Below are 20,888 nucleotides of genomic sequence, written 5' to 3' on the forward strand. Positions count from 1 at the left end.
AGGTGTGGTATCTCACTCTCAGGTAAGGATAGAGTGCTGCCCGGGACCCTAACACCTGAATCCAACACTACACTACTCCAGACCAGCAGGAGGGGCAAGATGCGTCGCTTCCCTGCTGAGCCCTGTCCCTGGCTGGAGTGGGGGGAACCAAAATAGGGGGAACCATGTAGTGGGTGTGGGTGGAGGAAGTAAATCAGGGGAGCTCAGTAAGAAGTGATATAAAAAGAAGGTGGAACAATCTAGAAGGGTTCTTCAGTGAGAGGAAGAGTTGGGAGCAGGAGCTCTGTAGGAGCTCTGCTCAGGAGGAGGGCCTAGCCAGAGAGGCCCAAGACTGATGAGAGAGAGAGAGGAGCAGGAGAAAGGCTCCAGGAGCATGGAAGGGATCCCAGGGGTACGGGCAGTGCTGGAGGCCACCTGTATGCCCGAATCTGCCAGGCGGCGGAGGGATCAAGCCGCAGAGGGGACCGGCCCCTAACTAGTGAGAATTACAAAGTTCAACTAGGAACTGGAGGCTTCTGTACTTTCAGGGTGCAGTTGCCACATCCGCACTCAAGTCGCCAAAAAGGTAACCACATAGGATCCAGGGAACTCCAGGTTGCCCAGAAAGATCCGAGGATACCGACTAGGGACATTGTTTGGCGAGGCACAGGGCAAGAAGGGTGAGGGCCAGCGCAGAAAGACGGCTGAGAAGGTCATATAGAACAGGGTCCTGTCAGGCACTCTTGAAACACCTGGGAGTTTGCTGCACCCCTGCCTGGTGAAAGCAGCGCGATGTGGGAGGTCGTAGTCCAGAAAGTGTAACCTGAGGAACTAAACAACTGTGAGTAAGCCCTGAAGACTGCACCCCACTGTCTCTGTGAATTATTCTGGCCGCGCCATCACCCCCTGCACTACAACTGCAACAGCAACATCCATAACATCTCAGCACAGCCCTGGAGCTAAGCTCTACCTGTGGAGGGGTAAACCAACTGTGCTGCATTTACACCAGCTCCAGAGGACCTGCTCCGCAGCGGCGGCTCCATATAGCCGCATACCACAGATGGCGTCACGAACTGTATATAAAAACTATATATCCCCTGTAAATATCTCCTTTTATTGACCGCCCTGGGTCACGGACCGGGTCACCGCCACTGTGATATCTCCCCTGCACCGACCGGCCCTGCACTGAGTACCCCACGGCCCAGGGGGCGCGTCATATATTATAGCTATATAGATTGATGACTGTCAATCTTCCTTAATCTGGGGCTCCATGCAAGATCTCGCCTCATGAGATAATTCTGAGAAAGGTCAAGAATGGGTCTTTCAGCAGGACAATGACCCGAAATATACAGCCAGGCAACTAAGGTGTGGCTCCGTAAGAAGCATTTCAAGGTCCTGGAGTGGCCTATCCAGTCTTCAGACCTGAACCCAATAGAAAATCTTTGGAGGGAGCTGAAACTCAATGTTGCCCAGAGACAGCCCCAAAACCTGAAAGATCTGGAGAAGATCTGTATGGAGGAGGGGGCCAAAATCCCTGCTGCAGTGCGTGCAAACCTAGTCAAGAACTACAGGAAAGATCTGACCTCTGTAATTGCAACAAAGGTTTCTGTACCAAATATTAAGTTCTGTTTTTCTATTGTATAAAAATACTTATTTCATGCAATAATATACAAATGAATTATGTAAAAATCATACAAAGTAATTTTCTGGATTACTTTTAGATTCTGTCTCTCACAAGTGAAGTGACCTACGATAAAAATTACAGACCTCTCCATTCTTTGTAGGTGGGAAAATTTGCAAAATCGGCAAAGTATCAAATACTTATTTTCCCCACTGTAGAAATGAGCACATACAGTACAGACCAAAAGTTTGGACACACCTTCTCATTTAAAGATTGTTCTGTATTTTCATGACTATGAAATTTGTACATTCACACTGAAGGCATCAAAACTATGAATTAACACATGTGGAATTATATACTTAACAAAAAAGTGTGAAACAACTGAAAATATGTCTTATATTCTAGGTTCTTCAAAGTAGCCACCTTTTGCTTTGATGACTGCTTTGCACACTCTTGGCATTCTCTTGATGAGCTTCAAGAGGTAGTCACCGGAAATGGTTTTCACTTCACAGGTGTGCCCTGTCAGGTTTAATAAGTGGGATTTCTTGCCTTATAAATGGGGTTGGGACCATCAGTTGTGTTGTGCAGAAGTCAGGTGGATACACCGCTTATAGTCCTACTGAGTAGACTGTTAGAATTTGTATTATGGCAAGAAAAAAGCAGCTAAGTAAAGAAAAACGAGTGGACATCATTACTTTAAGAAATGAAGGTCAGTCAGTCCGAAAAATTGGGCAAACTTTGAATGTATCCCCAAGTGCAGTTGCAAAACCCATCAAGCGCTACAAAGAAACTGGCTCACATGAGGACCGCCCCATGAAAGGAAGACCAAGAGTCACCTATGCTTCTGAGGATAAGTTTATCCGAGTCACCAGCCTCAGAAATCGCAGGTTAACAGCAGCTCAGATTAGAGACCAGGTCAATGCCACACAGAGTTCTAGCAGCAGACACATCTCTACAACAACTGTTAAGAGGAGACTTTATGCAGCAAGCCTTCATGGTAAAATAGCTGCTAGGAAACCACTGCTAAGGACAGGCAACAAGCAGAAGAGACTTGTTTGGGCTAAGGAACACAAGGAATGGACATAAGACCAGTGGAAATCTGTGCTTTGGTCTGATAAGTCCAAATTTGAGATCTTTGGTTCCAACCACTATGTCTTTGTGCGACGCAGAAAAGGTGAACGGATGGACTCTACATGCCTGGTTCCCACCGTGAAGCATGGAGGAGGAGGTGTGATGGTGTGGGGGTGCTTTGCTGGTGACACTGTTGGGGATTTATTCTAAATTTAAGGCATACTGAACCAGCAAGGCTACCACAGCATCTTGCAGCGGCATGCTATTCCATCCGGTTTGCGCTTAGCTGGACCATCATTTATTTTTCAACAGGACAATGACCCCAAACACACCTCCAGGCTGTGTAAGGGCTATTTGACCAAGAAGGAGAGTGATGGGGTGCTACGCCAGATGACCTGGCCTCCACAGTCACCAGACCTGAACCCAATCGAGATGATTTGGGGTGAGCAGGACCGCAGAGTGAAGGCAAAAGGGCCAACAAGTTCTAAGCATCCCTGGGAACTTCTTCAAGATTGTTAGAAGACCATTTCCCGTGACTACCTCTTGAAGCTCATCAAGAGAATGCCAAGAGTGTGCAAAGCAGTCATCAAAGCAAAAGATGGCTACTTTGAAGAATCTAGAATATAAGACATATTTTCAGTTGTTTCACACTTTTTTGTTAAGTATATAATTCCACATGTGTTAATTCATACTTTTGATGCCTTCAGTGTGAATGTACAAATTTCAGAGTCATGAAAATACAGAAAAATCTTGAAATAAACTTTTGGTCTGTACTGTATATATAATATAACGCTACAAGCCTCCCTCTGTCTGAAGCCTTTAAAGACTTGGCAAGTGCTACATGCCTGCGCAGTCTGGCTCTAGACAGAAGAACCCATTACGTTACAGGTAAGGGGAGTGTGTATGGCGCCGGAGATTGCGGTATGCGTAGACACTGAACACATACCGCGATCTCCGGCGCCATACTTACCTGACCGGGAGGAGCGTTGCAGCGGCGTTTCTCTTCTCACCGGAGACCAGGGCAGGAGTGGAGGCGTTGGAATCGGCACATGTGCATAGCTCTATCCGGCGCCATTTTACTGAAGACATATTTGCAGTGTGTCTTCAGCAAAATGGCGTTGAACAGCACGGTACGGGCATGTGCGTACTCTGGCGCCGCACTGCTCCCCCGGCAGAACAGGATACAGTAGCACTGAAGTACAGGGAAGAAAGGTGAGTATGTGTTTATTTTTTTGCATGTGTGCACCGTGAAAGGGATGAGGGGTGCCATACATACCAGGAATGGGGTGTGAAGGGTACCATACATACCAGGAAAGGGGTGTGAGGGGTACCATACATACCAGGAAAGGGGGGTGAGGGGACCATGCATACCAGGATTAGGGATGAGGAGGCCATACATACCAGGATTGGGGGATGAGGAGGCCATGCATACCAGGATTGGGGATGAGAGAGCCATGCATACCAGGATTGGGGATGAGAGAGCCATGCATACCATGATGGGGGATGAGGAGGCCATACATACCAGGAATGGGGGATGAGGGGTGCCATACATACCCGGATTGGGATGAGGGGTGCCATGTATACCAAGATGAGGGGTACCATACATACCAGAATAGCAATGAGGGGTACCATGCATACCAGAATGAGGGATGGGTGGCCATGCATACCAGGATGAGGGGTACCATACATACCAGGATAGGGATGAGGTGTGCCATACATACCAAGATGAGGGATGGGGTGCCATGCACATCAGGATTGAGGGATGAGTGGTGCCATGCATATCAGGAAGAGGGATTGAGTGCCATACATACCAGGATTGGCGAATGAGGGGTGCCATACATACCAGGATGAGAGATGGGGTGCCATGCATACCGGATTGGGATGAAGGGTGCCATGCATACCCGGATTGGGATGAGGGTGCCATGCATACCCGGATTGGGATGAGGGGTGCCATGCATACCCGGATTGGGGATGAGGGGTGCAATGCATACCCGGATTGGGGATGAGGGGTGCCATGCATACCCGGATTGGGGGTGAGGGGACAGGATGGGGGCAGCACAAATACCAGGATGGGGGGCAGCACATACCAGCATGGGAGACCATATACCAATAAAAATGCTCGCCACCCGGGCGTAGAACAGGTTCAATAGCTAGTGTGTGTATATACAGTACAGACCAAAAGTTTGGACACACCTTCTCATTTAAAGATTTTTCTGTATTTTCATGACTATGGAAATTGTACATTCACACTGAAGGCATCAAAACTATGAATTACCACATGTGGAATTATATACTTAACAAAAAAGTGTGAAACTACTGAAAATATGTCTTATATTCTACGTTCTTCACAGTAGCCACCTTTTGCTTTGATGACTGCTTTGCACACTCTTGGCATTCTCTTGATGAGCTTCAAGAGGTAGTCACCGGAAATGGTTTTCACTTCACAGGTGTGCCCTGTCAGGTTTAATAAGTGGGATTTCTTGCCTTATAAATGGGGTTGGGACCATCAGTTGTGTTGTGCAGAAGTCTGGTGGATACACAGCTGATAGTCCTACTGAATAGACTGTTAGCTGCTTTTTTCTTGCCATAATACAAATTCTAAGTAAAGAAAAACGAGTGGCCATCATTACTTTAAGAAATGAAGGTCAGTCAGTGCGAAAAATTGGGCAAACTTTGAAAGTGTCCCGAAGTGCAGTTGTAAAAACCATCAAGAGCTACAAAGAAACTGGCTCACATGAGGACCGCCCCAGGAAAGGAAGACCAAGAGTCACCTCTGCTTCTGAGGATAAGTTTATCCGAGTCACCAGCCTCAGAAATCGCATGTTAACAGCAGCTCAGATTAGAGACCAGGTCAATGCCACACAGAGTTCTAGCAGCAGACACATCTCTACAACAACTGTTAAGAGGAGACTTTGTGCAGCAGGCCTTCATGGTAAAATAGCTGCTAGGAAACCACTGCTAAGGACAGGCAACAAGCAGAAGAGACTTGTTTGGGCTAAAGAACACAAGGAATGGACATTAGACCAGTGGAAATCTGCGCTTTGGTCTGATGAGTCCAAATTTGAGATCTTTGGTTCCAACCACTGTGTCTTTGTGTGACACAGAAAAGGTGAACGGATGGACTCTACATGCGTGGTTCCCACCGTGAAGCATGGAGGAGGAGGTGTGATGGTGTGGGGGTGCTTTGCTGGTGACACTGTTCGGGATTTATTCAAAATTGAAGGCATACTGAACCAGCATGGCTACCACAGCATCTTGCAGCGGCATGCTATTCCATCTGGTTTGCGTTTAGTTGGACCATCATTTATTTTTCAACAGGACAATGACCCCAAACACACCTCCAGGCTGTGTAAGGGCTATTTGACCAAGAAGAAGAGTGATGGGGTGCTACGCCAGATGACCTGGCCTCCACAGTCACCAGACCTGAACCCAATCGAGATGGTTTGGGGTGAGCTGGACCGCAGAGTGAAGGCAAAAGGGCCAACAAGTGCTATGCATCTCTGGGAACTCCTTCAAGATTGTTGGAAGACCATTTCCGGTGACTACCTCTTGAAGCTCATCAAGAGAATGCCAAGAGTGTGCAAAGCAGTCATCAAAGCAAAAGGTGGCTACTTTGAAGAACCCAGAATATAAGACATATTTTCAGTTGTTTCACACTTTTTTTGTTAAGTATATAATTCCACACGTGTTAATTCATAGTTTTGAAGCCTGCAATGTGAATGCACAATTTTCATAGTCATGAAAATACAGAAAATCTTTAAATGAGAAGGTGTGTCCAAACTTTTGGTCTGTACTGTATATATATATTATATATATATTTATAATATGGTTGCCAAAAATAAAAAATCCTAATGATTGCACAGATACGTAGCACAATGTGAATGTTAATCTATATAATTGACATTAACTAAGGGGAAATGTAAGCGTCTGTAGAACTAGTAAAAGGATATCTTCATAGTGTGACAAAGTCACTGGTAGTGTGTCAGAAGGGAGGTATGTGTCGCTGAGACTCTTAGACTCAGTGATGTGAAAACATGCAAGTTCTCATGCACAAGTAGGTGCAGAGAGAGTTAATAGAACGATATTTACAAGGGAAGGTTTTCAGTGGATAACGAAAGTGTAGGGAGGAACGTTATCCACCATCCTTCCAATCAGGGGAGTGTCTGGGCTTTAAATAGTCAGCCCTGACACTCAGGTGTGTTCAGTACCTGGGGAAACTTTGTTCCAGGAAGGAGCTAGCACATGCTGTGATGAACCTGTGTGTAGCTAATTGTGAGTGGCCAGACCTTGGCCGAGATAAGGACTCTGCTGAAAGTTCTGAAAGTTTTGCATTTTGTTTTGTCTCTTTAGCTGAATGGGCTGTGTTTTTATTTATGGACTCAAGGGTAGTTTATGACTGCTAAATAAACTAACCTGAGAATTTAAAGAGACAGTATCTTGTGTTTTACCTACGCATACAGCCGAGCTTGTCGCTATACCACAATAGACTCACAAGCCCAAGTGGGTACACATATATAGTATATAATATTAAGCTCAATAAGGAATCTCCTATAAAATAAAACATCCAAAATGGATGTTTTGGGGGCCCCTGATGAAGCAAGGACGAAAGGTACATTGGTGCACATAGGACCACATCCCACATTTACTCACTTGGACATTTAAGTTGTCTTGTAACTACTGCTCCTCCATTTTGAATGTATTATTTTATAGGAGATTCTTTATAGAGCTTAATATTATATACTATATATGTGTACTCACTTGGGCTTGTGAGTGTAAGAAGCTATCTTCTTAGTAGTTCTAAAAACACTTACATTTCCCCTTGGTTATTGTCAACTATATATAGACTAGATGGTGGCCCGATTCTAACGCATCGGGTATTCTAGAATATGTATGCGGCCGACCGGGCGCAATTAGCAAAGCGGTGTTTAAATTTGGCGGCAATATCGGAGATTGGTCACGGGCGGCGGCCGCGACCAATCAGCGAACCGTGTTAGTGAGAACTGGAGAGCGTGTTTAAATTTGGCACCAAAATCGCTGATTAGTCGAGACCAATCAGCAGAGCGGTTTTTAAATTTGGCGCCAATACTGCTGATTGGTCGCGACAGCCGACCGCGACCAATCAGCAGAGCGATGCAGAGCGTTATTTAAATTTGGCGCCAAAATCGCTGATTGGTCGCGGATGGCGGCCGCGACCAATCAGCAGAGCGGTGTTTAAATTTGGCACCAATCTCGCTGATTGGTCGCGGCTGGCGGCCGCAACCAATCAGCAAAGCGGTGTTTAAATTTTGGGCCAAAAGCGCTGATTGGTCGCGGGCGGCGGTCGCGATCAATCGGCGAACCGTGGTAGTGAGGACTGGAGAGCGTGTTTAAATTTGGCACCAAAATCGCTGATTAGTCGCGACCGCGACCTATCAGCAAAGAGATGTTTAAATTTGGCCCCAATACTGCTAATTGGTCGCGGCAAGCGACCGCGACCAATCAGCAGAGCGTTGTTTAAATTTGGCACAAAAAACGAAGATTGGTCGCGGCCGGTGGTTGCGACCAATCAGCAGAGTGAGGTTTAAATTTGGCGCCAATACTGCTGACTGGTCACGGCCGACAACCGCGACCAATCAGCAGAGCGGTGTTTAAATTTTGCGCCAATACTGCTGATTGATCTCGGCCAGCAACCGCGATCAATCAGCAGAGCGTTGTTTAAATTTGGCACAAAAAACGAAGATTGGTCACGGCCGGTGGTTGCGACCAATCAGCAAAGTGAGGTTTAAATTTGGCGCCAATACTGCTGACTGGTCACGGCTGACAACCGCGACCAATCAGCAGAGCGGTGTTTAAATTTTGCGCCAATACTGCTGATTGATCTCGGCCAGCAACCGCGATCATTCAGCAGAGCGTTGATTAAATTTGGCGCCAATCTTGCTGATTGGACGCGTCCGGCATCCGCGACCAATCAGCAGAGCGGTGTTTAAATTTGGCGCCAAAATCGCTGATTAGTCGCGGCTGACGGCCGCGACCAATCAGCAGAGCGGGGTTTAAATTTGGCACCAATAATGCTGATGGGTCGCGGCCGGCGACCGCGACCAATCAGCAGAGCGTTGTTTAAATTTGCCACAAAAAACGAAGATTGGTCGCGGCCGGTGGTTGCGACCAATCGGCAGAGTGAGGTTTAAATTTGGCGCCAATACTGCTGACTGGTCACGGCCGACAACCGCGACCAATCAGCAGAGCGGTGTTTAAATTTTGCGCCAATACTGCTGATTGATCTCGGCCAGCGACCGCGATCAATCAGCAGAGCGTTGATTGAATTTGGCGCCAATCTCGTTGATTGGTCGCGGCTGGACTCCGTGACCAATCAAAAGAGCGTTGTTTAAATTTGGCGCCAATCTCGCTGATTGGTTGCGGATGCCGGACGCGTCCAATCAGCGAGATTGGCGCCAAATTTAAACAACGCTCTGCTGATTGGTTGCGGATGCCGGACGCGTCCAATCAGCAGAGCGTTGTTTAAATTTGGCGCCAAGGTCGCTGATTGGTTGCGGCTGGCGTCCGCGACCAATTAGCACAGCAGTGTTTAAATGTGGCGGCAAGATCAGTGATTGGTCGCGGCCGCTATTTAAATGTGGCGCCCAAATCGGTGATTGGTCGCGGGCAGCGGCCGCGACCAATCAGCAGAGCGGTGTTTAACTTTAGCGCCAAGATCACTGATTGGTCGCGCTCTCCGCACGCGACCAATCAGCTAATCGTATTGGCGAGGAGCGGAATTGTATTAGTGAGGACCGGGGAGCGCCGCAGCCTGTGCGGGTACTTCCGCTGCGAGAACCCGGGACATGAGCGACTGCTCGCAGCAGAAGTATCCCGACCCGCAGCGCCGCTCCCCGGTCCTCCCTTCACACCCTAGCCGCTGATGTCACCACAGTATCCGCATGGTGTTACAAATGTCCGGACATTTGTGTTAAAAATCGCTGATTGGTCGCTGGCGCTGCCCGCGACCAATCACCGATTTGGGCGCCAAATTTAAATATCGTCCGCGACCAATCACCGATCTTGGCTCCACATTTAAACACCGCTGTTCTGATTGGTCGCGGCCGATATTTAAATTTGGCGCCCAAATCGTTGATTGGTCGCGGGCAGAGCCAGCGACCAATCAGCGATTTTTAACACAAATGTCCGGACCTTTGTAGCACCATGCGGATACTGTGGGGACATCAGCGGCTAGGGTGTGAAGGGAGGACCGGGGAGCGGCGCTGCGGGTCCGGATACTTCTGCTCAGAGCGCCCGCTCATGTCCCCGGTTCTCGGAGCGGAAGTATCCGCACAGGCAGCGCCGCTGACATCCAGGCGGCTAGGGTGTGAAGGGAGGACCGGGGAGCGGCGCTGGCATCCAATTGGTCGCGGCCCTTATTTAGATCTGCCGCACAAATCGGTGATTGGTCGCAGTCTTGGCCCGCGACCAATCACTGATCTTGGCGCCAAAGCTAAACACTATTGTGCTGATTGGTCGCGGACGCTGACCGCGACCAATCACCGATTTGGGCGCCAAATTTAAATATCGGCCGCGACCAATCACCGATCTTGGCTCCACATTTAAACACCGCTGTGCTGATTGGTCGCGGCCGATATTTAAATTTGGCGCCCAAATCGGTGATTGGTCGCGGGCAGCGTCGGCGACCAATCAGCACAGCGGTGTTTAAGTCTTGCGCTAAGATCAGTGATTGGTCGGGTCCGAAGACCGCGACCAATCATCGAATCGTCTTGGTGAGGACCGGGGAGCGGCGCTGCCTGTGCGGCTACTTACGCTGCGAGAACCCGGGACATAGCGGGAGCTCGCAGGAGAAGTATCCCGACCCGCAGCGCCGCTCCCCGGTCCTCCCTTCCGCATGGAGGTCAGCGGCGCCGGCGGTCCTTCCGCTGATACCGGCCGGGAGATGAGCGCCTCGCGCCGCTCATCTCCCGGATGCATCTCAGTCCCGCAGATGGGTCCGGCGGTCGGGTTCCTTCTGCTGGTACCGGCCGGGAGATGAGCGCCTCGCGCCGGTCATCTTCCGGCTGCATCGCCGCTGAGCTCCGTCCCGCAAATGAGCCGCTAACGGCCGCCATCTTTTTTCAGAAATCCCGCGGCGCTGATTGGCCGCTGGCGGACCAATGAGCGACGCGGGATTTCCTGGACAGACAGACACACAGACAGACAGACAGGCGGGATAAGACGATTATATATATAGATTAACATTCACATTGTGCTACATATGCGTGCAATCATTAGGATTTTTTTGGGCAATCATGTTATAGGCATATATCTAATATATATATAATTGTCTTATCCCGTCTGTCTGTCTGTCTAGAAAATCCCGCGTCGCTGATTGGTCCAGCCGCGGCCAATCAGCGACGCGGGATTTCAGAAAAAAGATGGCGGCCGTTAGCGGCTCATCTGCCGCATGAAGGTCAGCGGCGATGCAGCCGGGAGATGACCGGCGCTAGCCGGTCATCTCCCGGCTGATCACAGCAGAAATACCCTGACCGGCGGCGCCGCTGACCTCCATGCGGCTACCGTCGGGAGATCAGCGGCTAGGACCGCTGATCTCCCGACGGTAAGTGTGAAGGGAGGACCGGGGAGCGGCGGTGCCACCGGTCGGGATGCTTCTGCTGCGAGCAGCCGGTCATCTCCCAGCTGCTAGCAGCGGAAGTACCCGCATAAGCAGCGCCGCTCCCGGGCCCACACTAATACGACGCTGATTGATCGCTGCCGACGGCCGCGACCAATCAGCTATATTGGCGCCAAGTCTAAACACTGCTCTGCGCCAATCAGCACAGCGGTGTTTAAATTGGCGCCAATATCGCTGATTGGTCTCGGCCGCCGGCCCCGACCAATCAGCACAACGGTGTTTAAACTTGGCGACAATATCGCTGATTGTTCGCGGCCGTCGGCAGCGACCAATCAGCGATATTGGCGCCAAATTTAAACACCGCTCTTCACAGAGGTCAGCGGCGATGCAGCCGAGGTACCCCGACCGGCGGCGCCGCTGACCTCCATGCGGCTACCGTCAGGAGATCAGCGGCTAGGGCCGCTGAGCTCCCGACGGCAAGTGTGAAGGGAGGACCGGGGAGCGGCGCCGCTGGTCGGGATACTTCTGCTGCGAGCAGCCGGTCATCTCCCGCAGCGCCGCTCCCCGGTCCTCACTAATACAATTCGCTGATTGATCGCGGCCGGGAACAATAAGCGATATTGGCGCCAAATTTAAACACCGCTGTGCTGATTGCGCACGGTGTACCGCATACATATTATAGAATACCCGATGCGGATGAATCGGGCCACCATCTAGTATATATATATTCACTACTGTCTCTATATATGTGATACTCATGTGTTGGTGACTTGGGGTCCTCCTTTGTTATACTCTGTAGAATTGTCTTTTAATTTTTGCAATATTTATTTTAGCGTCAATAAGCACCTATTGTTTTATTTTGGTGGTATCTACAGTCATATATGTGGCACCCCAGGGGTCTGGTCTCCACAGTAATAGCAATGTTATGTCTGAGAGCAGGTGGGAGGTCTCTTGGTCAGGAATCCTATGCATGCCACACCTCCTGCCCAGTCCTGGGAGGGGAAGGACTTCCCCTATATAAAACTGGGGCTGAGGCAGGGTTAGTGAGAAGAAGAGTAGAGAGAAGAAGAGGAGCAGCTTAGGGAAGAAAGATCAGGAGCTCAGTGGGAGCAGTGCTAAAAGGAATCAGGGGCTGGCAGCTGAAGAGCTCGCCGTGATTGAAGAGTTACCACCGGACCCGGAGTCCGAGGCTGTGGGGATTAACCCAGACCCCGCAGCAGAAACCGCCCGGCAGGGGATTTCAGGTCCTCTGGCCAAGAAACCCGAAGGCACGGTCACACGCGTGGGACCAGCACCGCCATCGTGGAGCGGAAGCCACTAGAAGGCCCCGAGTCACCGGCCATACGGGTGAGCACCCTACCCGTACACTCAGGGACGTGGGCTACCTTTACCCGCCTCTAGCAAGGAAGCCAGAAGAGTACAATTAGTTGGGGAGGCCTACAACTCCGCCTGGCCAAGGGGGATCCCATCTGCTCAAGGACTGACCAGGCCCCGACCGCTAGCCAGTACTCCGGGAGGGTCTATCTTTGTCACCAGTAAAGACCCTGAACTACACCGCATCGTCTCTGAGTGGTTCCTACTACCCCCATCATCCACGTCGGCTGCCCTGAGGCCATACCCCTCCCGTTGGGGGTTATACCATCCACGCTGCACCATCCTTCCACCGGCCTCAGCGGTCTGCCCTGCAGCGGCAGCTCCATAGCTGCATTCAACGGGTGGCGTAGTCGTCCTACATCTACTGCTAATATACTGCCACTCAGCTTGACTCCCTGGGCACGGACCGGGTCACCGCCACGAGACTACTACCCCTATCAGATCCGGCTCCGGGTAGGCTCCCGCGTGCGCAACGCTACTCAGCACAGGCCCAGGGGCACGTCAGCTTTTGGCGTAGTCGGCAGGATACCGTGCCCGCAACCACCGGGTACTGCGTGCCTGAAAAAGAGACTTTTAAACTAACCTGTGGTGAAGATTCCCGCCATCCGGCGCCATCTTCAGCCTTCTTCCCACCATCCGTGAAGTTTTCCCGCCATCCGGCGCCATTTTCAGCCTTCTTCCCGCCTTCCGTGGAGTTTTCCCGCCGTTGGACGCCATCTTGAAGACGCCGCGCGGGAAGAAGAGGGGCGTGGACTCCAAAAGCGCGCGAGAACTGAAGCCCCGCCTCACGTCCAGACGTCGCGTAAGGTCCTGGAAGGAGCCCAGCAGACGCTGACGTCACAGGAGCGCGACGGAAGGTCCTCAACCCTGACGATCCACTGCGGAGCCGCGGCCTACGGAAGAGGATCATCGCAAGGTAGGCCACGGTCCACTAGGGGGGAGGAAGATGTCGGATACGGAGGAGAGCTTCACTGCCTCAACCCCCGCCAGCGCCAGCGCTGCTGCAGTCATGCCTTTTACCATGCCCTATATCCCGGGAGCAGCCTGGCTACCCCAATACTCAGGGGAGTCACATACCCTGAATGACTTTAGAGAAAAGCTGGATAGCCTCTTCCAGGTGTACCCCCTCACAGAAGAGCAAAAAGTGAGCATCCTGGTGGCCAAACTAACCGGGGCAGCCCAAAGGGAGGTAAAGTCCTGGCCACCTGGGAGGAGGACTGTCGCGGGGATACTAACCCGGCTGAGGGACACCTTTGATACCCGCACCTCAGCCGAGATTAAGCTTAAATTCTATGGGTGCAAGCAGCGAGCACATGAGAGTATAAGGGACTATGCACTAAACCTACAAGAAGCCCTGAGAGCCATTAAGCAGACCGACCCCGACAGCGTGGAAAACGAGGACAGGCTGTTGACCGAACAATTTATAGAGGGACTATATTGCAATGTCCACCGAACCCAGTTGCGGGCCATAGCCTTACAGGATCCTCATCTGGACTTTGCACAGTTCAAGGATAGAGCCATCCGGGTGCTCCGAGAACCGGCACCGGGTGGCGTTGTGACCCACAGGCGCCCAGCTATCACTTACCACCAGGAGGCGGCGCCCTTGTCGGCAGGGCCTGTGGGGGCTGATGCGCAGGCTTTGAACAATGACCCGGCTCCAGACCTGCACCATCAGGTCCAAGAGCTAGCTAAAAGCGTTGCTGCGCTAACCCGAACTGTGCAGTCTTTACAGGTTTCCACTCCAGGGAAGATCCAGCTGGCATCCGGACCAGAGGACATCCCGTGGCGTCGACCAAGGAGGACCCCACCGGCCAGAGGAAGACCCAGCGACCGATACAACGAGGACGGACAACCCATCTGCCGCCGCTGCAATCAACCCTGACATATGGCAAGGTACTGTCCTTTAAACTGGCACAACCTGGGGTAGAGGGCCAACCCCCAGGAAAAAGATCACCAGGCCCATCGAGCTGGCGCGACAAATATGTGGGAGGACGTCCAGTCTTGCCTGTGGTACTGGATGGCATTCCTATGAGTGCCCTACTGGACACCGGGTCACAGGTCACCACCATCCCGTACGTGCTCTTCAAGCAGTACTGGAATGACTCGGATATAACCCGCTACCCTGACGACGACTTGAGTATCATTGCCAGCAATGGTCAACCCGTGCCGCAGATCGGATTTAAAGAAATGACCATTAAAATCGGTAGAGTCGAACTGGCGGCACAGGGACTGATCATTGTGGACATTGACAAGCGTGAGAGTCACCCAAAGATAACTCTAGGAACTAATGTGATTGAAAATTGTCTTGCAGAGGTGATTTTCATTTTACAGCAGGTTGCCAAGAACGCCAGCTCCGGCCAGCTGCGAGTGCTCCAGAAAGAGATCCGGGCACTGATGCGACGGCAACAAGTGGAACTCTCCGGCGGTGAGATTGGTAGCGTAAGAATGTGTGACCCTTTCCCTATTGCCATACCCCCGAAAAGTGAAATGATGATTTGGTGCCGGGCAGCTATTGGTCTGAGAGGTAGAGATTACCAGGCCATGGTAGAGCCAGTCTACTCAGACAGTAGGCCCACCATTTTGACAGCCCGGGGGGTAGTTGATGTACGCCATGGGAGGGTACCCGTTCGCATAATAAATATTGGGAAAAGGGAAGTATACCTGCCCCGGTATGCTACGCTAGCCAAATTATATACTATCAACCAAAATTCTATACAGTCTGTGGAACCCTTGCCTCCATCTCATCCGGAGGAAGGTAACGGCTCTGAGAAAATAATGGAGGATTGGTGTCAGCAACTACATTTGGGTACTGACTCCACTCCCTCCCACCAGAAACAGGGAGTCTACTGGGTGGTTCAAGAGTACGAGAGAGTGTTTAGTAAACACCCATTAGACTTCGGGCGAGTCAAGGGGGTAGAACACCACATCCCCACGGGAGACCATCCTCCCATAAAAGAGAGGTATCGGCCCGTACCCCCTGCACACTACCAACACGCCAAGGGGATGCTTAGAGACATGAAGGAGGCTGGGGTAATCGGGGATAGCTGTAGCCCCTGGGCAGCTCCACTAGTCTTGGTCAAAAAGAAAGACAACACCATGAGAATGTGTGTAGATTACCGGAAAATTAACCGTATCACACACAAAGATGCGTACCCCTTACCAAGAATAGAGGAGTCTTTGGCTGCTTTAAAATCTGCTAACTTCTTCTCCACCTTGGATCTCACTAGCGGGTACTGGCAGGTTCCTGTAGCAGAGGCGGATCGGGAGAAGACCGCATTCACCACCCCGATGGGACTTAGCGAGTTTACCTGCATGCCGTTTGGACTCTGCAACGCACCAGGAACCTTCCAGCGATTGATGGAGTGCTGTCTGGGACACCGGAACTTTGAGACGGTCCTGTTATACCTGGACGATGTCATCGTCTACTCCAAGACCTACGAGGACCACCTGAAGCACCTGGCGGAAGTGTTTGAAGCTCTGGCAAGTTACGGCCTAAAGGTGAAACCTTCCAAGTGTCACCTCCTGAAGCCAAAGGTGCAGTACCTGGGACACGTGGTGAGTGCTGACGGAGTGGCTCCCGACCCTGATAAGATCACCGCAATTAAGGAATGGCCAAGCCCCTCCAGCGTAAAGGAAGTGAGGCAGTTCCTCGGGTTGGTAGGCTACTACCGAAGGTTCATTCCCGGTTTCACCAAAAAGGCAGCTCCTATGCAGGACCTCCTGATAGGCCAGTCCAGGAAGGCCAAGAACCAGAAGCCGCCCTTCAGATGGGAGAAGTTGGAAGAAGAGTCCTTCCGCCAGCTGAAGATGGCCCTCACGGGGGATGAAATCCTGGTGTACCCTGATTATAGCCAGCCCTTTATCCTCTACACCGACGCCAGTAACATCGGGCTAGGAGCCGTACTATCCCAGATCCAGCAGGGGAAAGAACGGGTAATTGCTTACGCCAGCCGAAAACTGCGACCCACCGAAAGAAACCCTGAGAATTACAGCTCATTTAAGCTAGAGTTCCTGGCAGTGGTGTGGGCAGTCACCGAACGCTTTAAGCACTACCTCGCTTCTTCCCGGTTCACCGTGTACATGGATAACAACCCGTTGACACACCTGGACACTGCAAGACTCGGTGCCCTAGAGCAGAGATGGATGGCCCGCTTGTCCAACTATGAGTTTACAATCAAATACCGGGCAGGACGCTCCAATACCAACGCAGACGCCCTGTCCAGGATGCCAAACCTACCGGACGTAGGGGAAGATTCAGAGGAACTGGAAGAAGTTGAGCTCCCCGCGTTCCACCGTCATGGGACTATCCAGTATTCCCACCGTGTAAGAAGTAAGCAAACCGCTACGTTCAACCCCTTACCTCATTACAACTGGGTGGAGACGCAAGACAGTGACCCTGCCGTCCGTCTGGTAAAGGAGATGCTGACTCGGCCAGATGCACGCCTTGACCCAGACGCTCCAGAGGAAGCCAAGCAACTGTGGGCTGAGAAGAGTCGACTGTTCCTTTACAAGGGAAAGTTGTGCCGCAGAATGGTTAACTCCCGGACGCATGAACTAATCTGGCAAGTAGTGGTGCCAAGAAGAGACGCAGCTATGGTGATGGAGGCATACCACGACGGAGCTGGGCATTTCGGATGGAAGAAGCTGGAGTTCCTGCTGCGCGGGCGGTTCCATTGGGTAGGCATGAGAGGAACCATCGAGAGGTGGTGCAGATTGTGGCCCATGCAACTTAAGAAGGAGGGACCGTGCCAGCCAGAAGACTCCCCTGCGGTCCATCATCACCAGACAGCCGTTGGAACTGGTAGCCTTGGATCATGTAAAACTGACCCCAAGCAGAAGTGGCTACGTCTACGCGTTAACCATCGTGGATCACTACTCCCGGTTCTTGGTTGTCGTCCCCGTCAAGGACTTAACGGCTCACACAGCAGCTAGAGCCTTCCAGCAGCACTTCTGCCGTCCGCATGGATACCCGGAGCAGGTGCTGACGGACCAGGGGCCTGCCTTTCAAGCGGAGGTCTTCCAGGAGTTCTGCAGCTGTATGGATGCCGGAAGATAAGAACAACACCCTATCACCCGCAAACTAATGGACTTTGTGAGAAAATGAACCAGGTGGTGATAGATCTCCTGAAAACATTGCCCCTGGAGGAACGCAGTCTGTGGCCTGAGAAGCTGCCCGACCTGGTGGACCTATACAACCACATCCCTGTAGGTTCCACCAACTGTACCCCGGCTTACCTAATGAGGGCAAGACCTGGTAAGCTTCCTGTTGATCTGGAGATGGGAGTCCTGACACCCGAGGACACTTCACCAGAAGCCAACTGGGACACAGAGAGGCAGCAGCAATACCGAAAAGTACAGGAGAGCGTGGGGCGTAGTCTCTGTCAAGCTAGGGAAAGACAAGAGAAAACTTACAACCAGTATGCTCCCGCTGTTCCCCTGGTGCCCGGAGAGCAGGTCTTGAAGAGGAAAAGACGGCTCCACAAGTTGGACGACCAATGGGAGAAGGACCCGTACACCGTACTGCCCTCAAGCCACGACAACCCGAAGATCTGTACAATCAGTAAAGACGGAGGGGAAACCACAGCCATTGTATCCCGGGATCACCTAAAGAAGTGTCCCGAACAGCTACGGAACCCTGAAGAGGAACAAGAGGACCCTCGACCCGTAGAGGAAAGGGAAGATATGGTTAGTACTGTGCTCGGAGACTTCCCTCGGTCTTGGACTCAAGTCAATGGTGCTGTTGTGGTACCCGTCCTCACGTTCCTCCAACCAGCATCCCAAGTGCCTACGGAGACACAGGTAGAACTGGAAGAACAGCCGGTCCAGGAGGCAGAAGGCCCCACACAAGCAGACCAGGAAAATCAACCCTCTGCTTATAGTGAGCCTGCCATACCCCTAGTGAGCCAAAGAGTCCGTAGACGGCTGCCCAGTTTACCCTTGACAGCTCCTATACCCTGTAGCTCAGGACCAATCAACCAGCTCCGTAGGTCCACTAGGGTCACTAGAGGCCAGCTGCCCATACGGTGGAGGATCTAAATGTTCAAGCTATTTTATTAATGTTTACCTGTTTATTGTTGCTTGTGTATAATTATGTGTTTCTAGTTATTTATAGGAGTCTTTGGTGGATTTACCGGGAATCCTTTGTGTATATAGTTGGAGCGTAACCCAGGACGGACTGAAAGACTGTTAAGGACTCGGGGCAGGACAGACCCCTACCTGGTTACATCTCCCTGTGTTGGTGAAATGGACACCCTTGTTTTCCTCAAAAGTTACACCAGGTTGCGGACACGCCGTGACCACCTTATGTGTTGTCTCTATTGGAATGTTATTGTTTGCACCTTGTTTTGTTTACAAAAATATGTTTAGTCCCGGAGTACTAACTTTCACTAGGGGGGAATGTGGCACCCCAGGGGTCTGGTCTCCACAGTAATAGCAATGTTATGTCTGAGAGCAGGTGGGAGGTCTCTTGGTCAGGAATCCTATGCATGCCACACCTCCTGCCCAGTCCTGGGAGGGGAAGGACTTCCCCTATATAAAACTGGGGCTGAGGCAGGGTTAGTGAGAAGAAGAGTAGAGAGAAGAAGAGGAGCAGCTTAGGAAAGAAAGATCAGGAGCTCAGTGGGAGCAGTGCTAAAAGGAATCAGGGGCTGGCAGCTGAAGAGCTCGTCCTGATTGAAGAGTTACCACCGGACCCGGAGTCCGAGGCTGTGGGGATTAACCCAGACCCCGCAGCAGAAACCGCCCGGCAGGGGATTTCAGGTCCTCTGGCCAAGAAACCCGAAGGCACGGTCACACGCGTGGGACCAGCACCGCCATCGTGGAGCGGAAGCCACTAGAAGGCCCCGAGTCACCGGCCATACGGGTGAGCACCACACGGTACACTCAGGGATGTGGGCTACCTTTACCCGCCTCTAGCAAGGAAGCCAGAAGAGTACAATTAGTTGGGGAGGCCTACAACTCCGCCTGGCCAAGGGGGATCCCATCTGCTCAAGGACTGACCAGGCCCCGACCGCTAGCCAGTACTCCGGGAGGGTCTATCTTTGTCACCAGTAAAAACCCTAAACTACACCGCATCGTCTCTGAGTGGTTCCTACTACCCCCATCATCCACGTCGGCTGCCCTGAGGCCATACCCCTCCCGTTGGGGGTTATACCATCCACGCTGCACCATCCTTCCACCGGCCTCAGCGGTCTGCCCTGCAGCGGCAGCTCCATAGCTGCATTCAACGGGTGGCGTAGTCGTCCTACATCTACTGCTAATATACTGCCACTCAGCTTGACTCCCTGGGCACGGACCGGGTCACCGCCACGAGACTACTACCCCTATCAGATCCGGCTCCGGGTAGGCTCCCGCGTGCGCAACGCTACTCAGCACAGGCCCAGGGGCGCGTCATATACATGTATATACATACAGCAATATATATACTGTATAAGATCTGATGTCTGAAGTCACAGTATGTCAGCAATGTACAGTATGTACTTTATTGTGCACTGACATTAGATCATATATGCCCTGGACTGATCCTGCACCGACTACCAGACATCACATTGTATAGATGGCAGTATAGATATAATCTGTGACGTCCTGCACAGGGCCGGCTCCAGGTTTTCGTAGGCTCAAAAGAGTCTCAGTGGGCCCCTTTAACACATACCACAATTCATGATGCACAGATAAGGCGGAGAAATATAGATATAGTACAATGCCAAAGATTTCACTTACAGTATTTTTCGGACTATAAGACGCACTTTTTTCCCTCCAAAATTTTGGAGGGAAATGGGGGGTGCGTTTTATAGTCCAAATGTTGGGGGGGGTATATATATGTGGGGTGTGGGGGGAGCGGTAGAGGAGCGGGGCACAGGAGGCAGCAGCCGCCCGCTGCAGCCTACACTGTCCCCGCTGCTAAAGAAAATGAATATTCATGCTCCTTATTAGCAGCAGACAGTGTAGCCGCGCTGTGGCTCCTGCCAGAATCGCCTGTGCCCGCTGTTAAAGGGCATGAATATTCAACCTCTCTCCACGCCCATGAGCATGGTGAGGGGGTGAATATTCATGCCCTTTAATAAGCGGGCACACGCGATAGCCCGGCAGTAGCAGGAGCCGCAGCGCGGCTACGGTGTGTGCCGGCTATGAAGGAGAGTGAAGTCACTGCTCCCAGCGCACACAGTCCCGGCATGGGGAGCAGTGACTTCTGGCAGCTGATCTCTCCTTGTGAGCCATGCATGCCAGTGATGTCATGCGCGGCTCACATGG

The sequence above is a fragment of the Phyllobates terribilis genome, unplaced genomic scaffold, assembly GCF_046119375.1.
Source record: "Phyllobates terribilis strain yellow unplaced genomic scaffold, ASM4611937v1 Scaffold_250__1_contigs__length_2853362, whole genome shotgun sequence".
NCBI lineage: Eukaryota > Metazoa > Chordata > Amphibia > Anura > Dendrobatidae > Phyllobates > Phyllobates terribilis.